We start from the raw sequence: 9772 nt of genomic DNA on the forward strand, positions 1-9772 counted from the left end.
GACTGGGCTGTTTGCTTTTGAAGTCCGCAGAGCTGAGCATTTTGAAAAGTGAAATTTTTCATTAACGCACAGCCACAAAAACCAAACACTGCAGACCCGGTGGCACGTACATGTACATGTAGACATGAGTGTATCTTCTAGATAAATTCAATAATGAAAAGCAAAAGCTGGAAAAAATAACATTCCGACTTGGTTTTCATTTCAATTGAATCTGTGATTGTTGCCTTTTAACGTTCGCCTTTCATCTGTGTGTTTATCTCGTTCTGGTAATTGCTCTCCGCACCGATTATTGGCCAAGTTACATTACATTTGGTCTTTCAGATTGTTTGGACATCTTTGTGGGAGCTTCTGTGTGGCTCCATCGCATAAAAATCAAAATGTGATGCTGCTGCCTGCTAGTCTGGGGCAATTTCTTGGAAGATTCTCAAGTGATTTTCCATTTAAATGGGACTCTCTGCCTAGTGACCCAAATATGCTTTCCCTTGCGCCAGTGATTTATGCGAATTATTCGGCAGAATACCATAAATTTATCCAATTTAATTGAAGGGAAATCTATAAAATATCAGACAGAAGTTCAAGTGGATGCTGCAACCTTGGGAAGTGGGTTATCCAAGCGTTTGCCCATAATTAGTGAGGCATTTCCTCCATTTGCGATTCCGTAAATCAATTGCGGACTTGAGATATATAGGAAACATTCTTTTACGTTCTAGTGCCCGATAAGTACAACATGTGGTCAGGAAATGCCCAATAACACGCGTACGTGGCAACATCGTCCCAGATACATTTCAATCATCGCCAGCTCTTCTGCTTCGCTGTCATCTCTGGCCATATCCCATATCCATATCGCAATCTCGATCTAAATCGGCCCCTGTCGAGTGTCTAATCAGGCATTAATCGCCGGCATGCACGTACGGAGAGGCGGGCGGGCTATCAAATGTAACCACATCATCGACGTCCAACAGTCACTTCTAATAATGTGCAACGCGGCGCATAATTGCACGTACTGCATTTTCCTTTGAAGTGCGGCAGCAGCAGTTGTTGCACTTGCAACATCGTCAGGCAGAAGATACACTTTTGCAAGAGCTTAAGATACATTTCAGCCTCGCATTGTGCATAAATTGCCCTGACAAATGCGAGCTATCTGGACAAACTAGTCGCCCCGATGAAGTGGAACTCGGCTCAGGTTAATTTCACTGTCCAGCGGCGAGGGCCCTCCTTTTTTCCAGGTGCTGCTCCCAATGCGATCGCCGTTCGATACGTGTGGAAATTGCTTTATAATAACCACGACAATCCCCAAGTGAAGTGCCCCTTGTTACCGCCAACGAAAAGGAAATTCGCCTGTCGCTTGCGAGCTGTATGTCAGTAGTTTCGCGCCGAGTGAAAAGCCAGCAGGAGCAACAACTTGGGAATCAACGACATCAGAGGAATCACTGCAATTTGCAATTGTACAGGTGGAAATTTATTTTCGATGGCAAGTGCGATAATGCCGGGCCATTTATTTTCACTACACTTCGATTTCGACTTGGGACTGCGGGTAACCATCTTGGCCGGCATATCCTGGCACAGTCCTCGAGTTTACTGCACCTGAATGCTGCATGCAGCTCTCAGCGTTTTGGCATCGTGACATTGGTGACATTGCGGGCGGACTTGGCTGAAAGTCCCCTCAGTTTAAAAGTTTAAAGTTCACCGATGCAGTCGGTCAGGGACATCGACATGGCCACGAACATGCCGGATTGGGGCAACTGGGCAGCTGGTCAGGATGGATGTGGATGGTGGATAGCTCTCTTAAGCCCCCAGCTCAGCACCCAGCTTTAGTTCCAGCTCCGTGCTCTGTCTACGCGCTGTCAATGTGCTTGGGTTTGATTAATTACAAAAGCGCCGCGCAGCAACAACATGCAACGAGAGCAGCAACAGCAACATCAGCTCAAGCTCGACCAACAACAGTTGACACTCGCAGCGAGGGTCGCTTGTAAGGTTGTGCTACTCCATAATTAGCTTTTATATAATATGTACACACATTATTTACTGTTTAAATAAACTAAAAATTAATAATACAAATCAGTTGCATGGCACCAGCTTTAGTTACCCACAACGTTCACCTATAGCCACCCAATATCGATCTTAATACTCGCCAACCGACCCGGGAACATTGCATGTCAGCGTCCCCTATTCCATATAGTGCTCCGGAGCTCCAGCTGCTCTCCTCCTGCTGGCCCGAATGCCTTGCTACCAATGTAGTTTACGCCATTTTACACCGCTTGACAAATAAACTAAGCCAGCTTCAGCTGGTGCTGCTGCTGCTGCCGCTGCGACGTTGACTCCAAGGTAAGCTGCATTGACATAATTAAATTAATTTACGTGGCAACAACTTGCGATGTCTAATTGGCAGCGGCAACATATGGCAGTTACATGCATCTACTCTCTTACCATGCCGCATTGATGGGAACGGCAATCTGCAATCTGCAATCGGCAATCGGTCTTCCATCCATATATCATGGAGGCACAATTAAAATGTCACTCTGCGTCGCTGCAGATTAGTTATGCAATTGTGTAGCATTCCTTTTTTTTTTTAATTCGAGCGTAGCAGTACCTTTTATTGGGACATTTGCAGTTGGCCAGTGGACATAAATCATACGCACTGTTGTCAGTCTTGTAACTTTGATTTTAAGTTCCCAGATGCCGGCCTGTGTGACTTCATTAATTCCAGTGCACAAGCATCTGGGAGTTTGCTTGATTTTCGCTAAAAGCCACAGCTATATAGTATCTCCAACTTCTGCCTTCATTCGCGTTTAACGTTTGCGGCTAGAAAACTTTTCCCTTTTTTCAACACACTCCCTTTCGACGACTTTGACATGCGGCCACAACCGCGCCGTTGCCGCTGTCATCCGAATTCCGGTTGCGGATGAGTCACGTGGGGCAGCAAATTAAATTTGCTAGACGAACAGGTGAAATGCTTTTAAGCTCCGACCCACTTCAATTAAATTCTTCCCACTTGAACAACTTAAAGTGGTAAAATTGCATTTTATGCTAGGTGTGGACAAATGATATTATACAATAATCTCTTAATTAGTAAATTGAATAATTACTGTTATTTCGTTAGAAACGGTTTAAACCATTGAATGTTCAAAGTGTTATTTAGCGAATTTAAAAGAGTTTAAGATTTCACGACAAGTGAATTAAATACCCAATGGATCCAGCATTTCCCAAAAATTCCATTGTAGGGCATAAATTTGTCGTCACAACAACTGCATGAGGCCAAAATCAGACGGCTGTCAGTCAATGCTGGCATTAACATTCCCGAGATTTGCAATTGCTCACTCAGAGCGTATTGGCCGCCAAATGGCTATTTTGGCCAGAGGAGAAGGCAACTGCAGCTGCGGCTGAGGTGATATGTGTTACCCGACGATGATTACTCAGAGCATTGGAGAAACTTCGCTCCGCCACAGGGAGTGATTAATGCTCGGGGGAGACGAATTAAATCGGATAAAATCGTAGCTAGGAGGCGGCCTTCAATCACCTGATGACCCAGTTGAACAAACGCCTGACACTTGACCAAGTCGAATCGTTAGACGTGGCTCAGGAATTAGCATAAATCAAGTCGAGCGACGAGACCTTGACACTTCAAAGGCGCTGCTCTAGAGAACTAATTGAAAATGCCAGCAGCCAAAAAAGATTTAGCAACTGATTTAATTCGATTTTTTTCTATTTGCAAATCAAGCGCTCAGCACGCACAGTCAATCTAAGCCGACAGTCAGGCGAAAACTGCATCTGCGAGATACATAAATACATATTTCAAGTGGCTCGGCGACAGCTGGTTATTATAGATTCCGCGCCCGATAATCGCATATCGACTGGCCCCGAAAAGAAACTGCAAGCTAATAAATCTCTTGACGGCTGGCAAGATGGCATGAAGTCGATTCGTTCGGCTGATGGTTAATGCCGCCCGATCGTTATTGCCGACATGTGGGTGGCTTTTGACGGGAATTTTGACACTTGCGGCCGCCCTGTCAGCGCAACTCAAAAAGCGAGTGTTTATGACATAACAGTGAATCGCTGTCGGCCAGCTGCACTTTAATTGCGCCTGCTGCGGCCTTTTTTACTAGAACTTTCTTGCCAGCTATCAAAATGGCCCACTCATGATCGCCAATCGTTTGGCCAAATGACCGCCGCACGTTTAGCACATCAGCATCAAGGAGCTGCAGCTGGAGCAGCAGGAGATGGGAGCTGGCTCTGCAGGACCCACCGCTCCTAGATGGCCAGCACACGCATCCATCCAGGTAGCGCCTCCCCATGGTCCGCACCCGCACTTGCACCCCCTTCTTCATTTGGGCCAAAAGCAATTAACAATCGCTGAAAGGCTGGCCGGAATCGTAATGGCAGCCATACTAGAAATGACCATAGTTATTGCCATAACTGTAGCTGACGCAGAAGGCTATAAGGAAAATAAAACCACTCCGATTGCAAATGAATGTAATTGAATATGGGTCTAGTGAATAGAAAGTAGCTAATACTCTACGATGGAGTTAAATTGGCAGATAATGAGTCAATTGCAATCCTACACAATCCCACACTTTCTTAAGTCGCTATAAATTAATTTAAAAGTGTTTTATTTTAGAGACTTGATTTTACTCTCTAGAAATTTCAGTTAAATTTTAACAATCATTTCCCGTTTTTCATCAACCCAAGGTGCCACTTCAATTTGGAACTTGGCCAGCTTCAATACCATCGCAACCTCACAGTTGCCCGGTAATCTAGCAGCGGCCAAAAGACTGATGGACAGTTGGTCTTGAATGCCGTGCACAGTTTGAAATCCATTTATCAATTTATTGTGGGAAAATGAGCACATGCAATCGATGTGGAGTGCTCCAGTGGCTCGCACGGTATGTAAATGGTAGCTGGTAAAATAAAATCTCCGATTGCACGCCGCTGGATATTATCCCAGTCGATTTTTAACCATTTCCTAGGAGTCGCACTTAATTTGGCTTATTAATTTACCAGCTGGAAGGCTAACAAACTCCTTCGCCTCAGGTAAGGAACTTTTCGCGTCAACTTTAGGTAAACGAATTTAGCCGGCTGCCTTGACATGAAAAGCTGGCCAAATGGGCGGGGCTATTGAAGATGCTCCTTTTCACTTTCGGCCGAATCATAACTTGGCGGAATGCAAACTTCTGGCTGACAGTTACTCCACATGAGGCCACCCACATGAATGCGAATGCGTGACCCTTTTAATCTTCCTACCCGCCTGGGATCTTGGTTCAAGGCCTGCATCCCTGCACTGAAAGAAATTTACGAAATCTTGCTTTAAAAAGTTGTATTTATTAAGAAAACACAAATATGATTTAAAAGCAAGTAGATTTAGTTTTCAGATCACTCTTCTCAATATCCGTATAAATCCAATCCATTGCTCATTTCGTTTATATATTTAAAACTTGTATAAAAGATTCTTATTTCACTTTGATCTTGATCTGATTTCCCCGTGTAGGCAGACAGATACAATTCGAATAACTCACAAGTTTAGCTCGCAGATCGCGAATGTCTACAACTTCTTTATTGAAAGCATCGCCAGTTGTATTTCGACGCTTTTGTTCGGTTATCGTTATTTAGCTTTTGGCTCTGCTCCTCCTTTTTTCCCCTTTTTTTTTGGTCGTGGAGCGCTCTTAAGTAATTTATTGTGTATCGGAAATTTTGAATTTGCATGCAAAAGCCATAATTCTTAATTTACTCGTTCCTCAGCTTTTATTATGAATGCCTGACTTTGGCTCTGACTTCGACTTTGACTGCGGTTCCTTCTGCGGCTGCTGCGTGTGACCACAAGGCGGACCCCCAATTAACTGTCTCCGGAGTTGGAGTTTCAGTTGCAGCGGGAGGAGTTAGGTGCACTGAAAAAAAATAAAATGCTCACAATTTACCATGAAATACATACATACAATTGTGAGCCTTAAATATTATGTATAGTCAGTCAAAGGTAAGCTGTGTTAATGGTAAGTGAACCATGAATGAACCATTATCTTGGCCAAAATGCAGTGGCCTCTTACAAATGATGTAATTTTTTTTGAAGTGTTGGGTGTGAATTCGCAGCTTTTAGCTACGCATTGGGTTTACCACCGCCTTTGTTGCTGCTGGCTGGTTCTGAACACTTTCGGTTTTCTTAGTCGGCAATAAAATCAAATTCACACTAATTGCTATGATCAGACACAGTTATAAATTTTTGAGTGGTTATTTGAGACGTGGCCAGCTCTTCCGCTCGGTTTCACAAGCGCAGCTGCTGCATTCGCGGGCATTTAAATGATGATCGCCGGCTGCAGCTGATAAAAAGAAAAGGTTCGAGCTTGGCTGCCAGCAAAGGCGAGTGCAGAGCGCGCTATAAAACGTCTCTGAGTGCTTTTTGGCAGCCCATTTAACCCGGCGCAATTACTGGCAATTTAAACAAATTTAAGACATTCTACTGGGGATTCCAGGGCCAGCTAACTTTAGTATACACTTTTGTGAGCGATGAGAAAACACAGAACAAGCAAGCACAGTTCTCAATTTGCATCGGAATGACTATTAATTGCACAGTGAACTTTGGCATGGAGCAGCGGCAACAAATCACCTGATCACCCACAATAAATCAGTTTAATTAAACTAGCTATTTAACATTTAAACGAAACACTATTAACACACGACAACGGCCAGTGTATAAACATGGCAATTTGCAAGCCAGCACAATAAAACCGGCCACAAACGTCAAATAATATATCGAACACTTATTGATGGCCATGCCAGATAGCCAGCCGATAGCCAGGCCAACGTGCGGCGAATTTTGTTTGACATTAGAAACTGTCACTTTTATGAAAGCCAAAGTGAATTTATGCCCCGGCCAAAAGTCCGCCTAATCGGTGGGATTTGAATAAAAATCTATTTGAAACGCGGCTATTTGTAGCTCGATGCCAATAACATGATAAATGCTTGTACGTAATTTGTTACCTCATCGCCGTCGCTCCAGAAGGGGCAGACCAAAAATTGTATGCTAATTTAAACAAAACTAGATGTCGATATTGTTTAATTGACCACCACCAAAAGCAAAAGCGCGGCGGCATTGGCGGAGAAGAAGACGAAGATTTTAATTAGCATATTATGAGAATCAACACAAATGCTTAGGTCGCTGGAAACAGGAGATCTGGCTGGGCAGATAAGGCTGCAAATTTATGATGGGACAGCAAAAGCGATACAAAATGGCAATACCAACACACAATTAAATAGGAAAAATAGTGATGGTCGTGGATTTATATACAACGAATTTCGGCTACTCTACGCAGCATAAGAAAATGTATCTTTTAAACCTTTAAGTTAGTGCGGCTATAAAGATATTTATATCTTTAATATGTATATCACATATGTTAAGTTCTGAATAAGACATCCCTTCCATCCTATCCGATCCCAGTTGTCCCATGCAAATCCCTTTGAATACTATCTCAGCCTAGATCTCTACTCAAGAGGATGATGATAAATTTTTAGAGAGGGCGTTGAGTTTAGCTTTTGGTTCCGACTGTGGAGTATCCATAAATTACCTGAAGCAAGTCAATGAAATGGCATATAAATGCGTGGCCCGGTGTCGAGATCTGATATCTTCCCCTTGTTTTTGTCATTGCGAGCGAGAGACAACAAATTGTTTTATCAAAATTATGAGGAAATGCTAATAAGGCAAATAAATTTGGCATAAAAATTAATAAACAACAGTTTGGAGTTGGGGCAAAATGAATTTCAAATGGCTCCGCCGGTCGCACACTGATTAAATTTCACACTCGAATGGGCGAGAGTAAATACAACTTGTCCAAACAACTTCATGTTAATTGGCGCCTTTGATTGGCACCGCCCTTTGCAATTTATCTGTTCTGCGGCGAAAAGTGCAAATAAAATATAAGAAAAATAAATAAAAATTTACAATAGAAAAGGAGCCTGTTAGATTTCGCATTTCGTATTCAGACCTAATTAAGACATCAAAATGGGGCTTTCTACGAAAAGACAAACAATACCGCGGGCATCGACATGTTGAGAAATCCGTCAAAACATCACGTTTTTTGTGTCCACGATTGCGCGCATAGACAATGCCCCCTGAGTTAACAGTAGTTTTCGGTTAATTAATTTCGAAATAAAAGCTGAAAGGGAAAAATCAAATTTTAAACACTACAAATCATGGTTTAATGTGCCCACAAAAGACCGACAGAGACAACCGAAGTGGCAGCCACAGAAAAGCGCTTGTAATTAAGTTGTCAGGTTCCCAACATGAGTTTGAATAACTAAACTTGGTCTTAACTCCCCAGGAAAACAGTTAATATTAATGAGAATCGTTGCCTGTCGATCACATTAGGCCGCGATTTTCTCATGGCATGGCGTCTCTATTTCTAACCAGTTCTTGGTTTCCATTACGGGGCGTAACCCCAATCATTGCTACTTCCTACTCCTTTAGAAACTGTTTGATTGGTATTCATTTCATATCGAGACTTTTAGCCAATTTGCCTTAATCTCGTTGCGGCTCTCAGGCGAGACTCATCGATTGGCACTCCAATCTGCCAATTAAGCAGCATCAACAGCAGCTCGACAAACAAAGCTCCATGGGGCACTTAAAAGTCAACTAGCCGATCAGCTGGCATCATAATTAGCCAAATCTCGCGCTCCTAATGGATAGCGCCAAGTCGACAACAGGCCTCGCATTCGCGCACACACGGCTTTTATGACCCACCGCCGGATTGGATTGGGGAGTCTGAGTTCTCTGCCCATGCTCTTGCCATTTGTTTTTATTGCTTATCAGCAATTGAAGCCTCCTCCGGCTCCGCCGGCGTCTCGCGTCCTCCATCAAAGCGTAACATTGTCGTCCAAGTCGCTGCTGTCATCAGGAACATGGTTGTTCCACGCCGCTTGTATTCGCAACCCAGCTGTGGAGCGCGCGATGCGTCAGTTCGTTAGCTGGAAGCCTAAAAAAACAACAAGTCAAAGTTAGGGACACAATTCCACACTCAAAAATATTTTAAGAAGTCAATCATTACATTACCAGACATACGTTGCTTTAAAGGGCACCACAATCTTTTGACCACATTTCCTCGATTTTACTAAAATTTGTTTGTATGTATGTATTTTCCTATAATATAAATCAAATATTTGGTTTCTTTCAGTGCACCCGTACAGCGCCACAGCCACCACGCTACGTCATGTTTGTATGATTATGCCCGGAAGCACTAATTACCTTATTTACACTTTTATAACTCGGCAGCGGTGCGCATGCGCGAACTGCGGATCGCGGATCGGAGATGATGGAAGATCGCTGGCAGAGATCACTCCAAACAGTTGTTTATGGCTTGAGGAAGCTGGTAGCCTCTCACTCCTCCTAGCAGGCATCTAGCGGATGTGGCCCGTTGTCTTCGGCACAAAAAAAAAGAGTGAAAACTGGCTGGGTAATAACTTGGCAATTAAAGTACTGCGGAGAGCGAGTCCGAAAAAAGCGAAAATCCCAGGCGAGTCCTGCAGTTTTCGGCGCAAACAATCAATTGGCCAGCCAGCCACAAAAAGTCAGCCAAGTGGGACGGTGGCAGCCTCCGGGCACGAGCCACTCACTACCCGATACTGCGATACCTCGACGATCCACTGATAAAGCCGTCTTTTTTGGGTGCAGCAACTTGGCTGCAAGTCTCTGCTACCGATTCCCCGTGATTAAGCCATGAATCAGCTGGCTTAGCGGCGAGTAACGGTTCGCTTTTGGCCAGCTAGCTAACTATGACTCTTTTATGCTATTATT

The sequence above is a fragment of the Drosophila sechellia genome, chromosome 2R, assembly GCF_004382195.2.
Source record: "Drosophila sechellia strain sech25 chromosome 2R, ASM438219v1, whole genome shotgun sequence".
Taxonomy (NCBI): domain Eukaryota; kingdom Metazoa; phylum Arthropoda; class Insecta; order Diptera; family Drosophilidae; genus Drosophila; species Drosophila sechellia.